The sequence below is a fragment of the Suricata suricatta genome, chromosome 13 (assembly GCF_006229205.1).
Source record: "Suricata suricatta isolate VVHF042 chromosome 13, meerkat_22Aug2017_6uvM2_HiC, whole genome shotgun sequence".
Lineage (NCBI taxonomy): Eukaryota > Metazoa > Chordata > Mammalia > Carnivora > Herpestidae > Suricata > Suricata suricatta.
The window spans coordinates 3,826,009-3,828,621 of NC_043712.1; the positions used below are offsets into that span (position 1 = coordinate 3,826,009).

General features: G+C 56.8%; 1 protein-coding gene across 1 annotated transcript in view; it reads right to left on the minus strand.

The window, feature by feature from the left end:
• Window positions 1–2,613, minus strand: part of NTNG2 (netrin G2) — a 78,016-nt gene that overhangs the window by 18,340 nt on the left and 57,063 nt on the right. The window lies entirely within an intron of this gene.

Here is a 2,613-nt window from a genome sequence, read left to right on the forward strand (position 1 = left end):
CCTGTCTCTCTGCCCCTCCCCCTCTCATGCTCTGTCTCTCTCTGTCTCAAAAATAAATAAAACAGTAAAAAAAATTATATATAAAAAAATTACAGCCAACGGGTGCTCAGGGGTGGCTCAGTCCTTAAGTGTCCTGCTTTAGCTCAGGTCATTATCTCTTAGTTCATGAGTTCGAGCCCCACATCAGGCTCTGTGCTGACAGCTCAGAGCCTGGAGCCTGCTTCCGATTCTGTGTCTCCCTCTCTCTGCCCCTCTCCTGCTCGTGCTCTGTCTTTCCCTCAAAAATAAATAACACATTAAAGAATTTTTTTAATTGTAGTCAACAGATACAGTTTATCCAGAGGCGGATTTGCTCGGCCAGCCCGTGCTCACGTAACGGCAGAGGCAGATCCTGTTCGGGAAGGAGGTGACTTGGGACAGCAAGGCCCTGAAGACTGTGGCCTAATGCTGTAATCCCACATCCTCATGGACAGTGTTGTGGGGACCGGGGTCTGCAGCCGAGAGGGAGAGGGTGTTGGTGTCCTGGGTGCTGGGTGGGGAGAGCCAGTGACTTGGGAACTGGTTAAGTCTGCATGTCACAGAAAACCCAAATTCCACTGTTTTGATCACATCAAGATTTATTTTTTCTCACACGTTAAGAAGTGCAGAGGTTGGCGGCAGGCCTGGTGCGCTTGGCTCTGCTGGTTCCTCAGCTCTACCATCCCGAGAAGGACGCCCTCACAGGCTGGGTTGCCAGATGGCCCCCCCCTACTTCTGCTGAGTGAGCACGGGGGGAAGGGGGGGGGAACGGGGTGAGTGAGCGGGGCCAGAGCCCTAAACTGGGCCAACTAAAGCTGGGTGGGGAGTAGGGAGGGCTTTTAAGGAACTTTCTAGAAGCCCCACCCATCACTCCTGCTTCCATTTCATTGGCCAGAACTGTGCCACATGTCCATTCCTATACACAAGGGGCCCCAGGGATGTCCTGTTTTCACTGGGGCTCTGTCAATAAGGAAGAAGGTGAAGCCACAGGCGGGGGTAGGGAAGGGGGCCCTGACAGGAGGCACTTCCTTTGGGGTTGGGAGCTGACCCTGCAAACTGGGGCTGGGAGCTGAGAGACGCCAGCAGGGTTGGCCTTTGGCCTTGAATCCTATTTCATATCCAGTGGTATCTCCCCCTTCCTGTGCTGTATTATGATCTGGTTGCCCTCAAGGCCAAGTTTTCTTGAACTCGGTTTTAGCCTCGCGTTGGGGACTGGGGTGGAGGGGGGCAGGTCTGACCTCCCACCTGGAGGGAGCGCTGCAGGCGCAGGCTGCTAGCGCAACTGGGAGCCAGAACCGGTCCGCGAGGCTGGGAATCTCGTGGGGGAAATCTGGACCTTCTCGGGAGCAGGCAGGGGAAGTACCCACCAGCCCAAGGGCAGGACAGACCCAGGGCACCCTCCCATGGCAAAGGCCTCTGCTGATGGGCCCCGTTCTTCAGAGTCCCGTCACGACTCCCAGGCTGCTGCTGGGTCCCCGTGGCCGCCCCTTGTGTGATCTTTGGGAGGGAACGGGGAAGGACAGGGTGGTCGGCGGTGGATTCTGTCTACGGACACGCCTGAGAGACACCCCCAGCCTGATTCAGCAGCCGGAGGCGTCAAGCTCTTGGAACGCACCCCCGTCATTCCACTTGGACTTCTCAGAAATGACATCAACGTCCCCCATGTGCTTTTAAATTTAAGGACACCCGAGGAAAAGTGCCAATAAACTTTGGGCTTTCTCTTTTTTTTAAGGCGAGGAGGGAGACAACAGTCTGGGGAAGATCCTAACACTTGTGGCGCGGCGTGGGGGCGTGGCGTGGGGGAGTGCCTCTGCTAGCCACGCCCTCCGGGAGGAGGGCCGACTGTTCTCTTTCAAAAGTTTCTCCAGGGCTATTTTGGGCTCTTTCAACTCCAAACCCGCTGAGTGTAAACGAACACAGAAAGAAAACAGGCCCCGAGGCAGCAGTGAGCAGACTCTTTACTCTGTCGGATTATACACCATCAACCACCTGTTCCGCTCGTGTCCTCCTTAGCGGGGACAGTGAATACAAACAAAAATAGTTCTCTACAAAACAAAGTTTCCAGCCCTCCCAACCCTCCTTCCTAACTCCCTCCCCCAGACGGTGAGTTCCTTGGTCACCAGGCCTCACGGAGTCTGGTGGGTTGCAAAGGAAAACAAGAGTTGTAGGCAACAGGAGTTCGGGTCCGCTGGCCTACGGTAAGCCAGGGACAGGCGCAGGGGGTGTCTGCAACAGTCGCGTATGTGTGAGTGTGTGAGTGTGTGTGTTGGGAGGCAGACCTGGAGGTGTTGAGGTGAGCAGCATTTCTCCCCACCCCGTCTCACCACCAGCAAAAAAAAAAAAAAAAAAAAAAGGGTGGGAGGCGGCGGGTAATACAAAAGAAAAACTAAGACCCAAATCGCACGCGGCTGGGGCCAGAGCCCCCACAGCGCCCCCGTGCGGCGGCGGAGGGCATTGCCGGGGCGAGGGCAGGTGCCACTGACCGCGGGAGGTGGCGGGAGGACTCTGCTGAGTAGCACCTGGGAGCAGCTCGGGCCGCACCCTTCTCGCCGCCCGGCCTCGGGCGCCGGCCCCCCGGCCCTCGAGCCCCCAGGG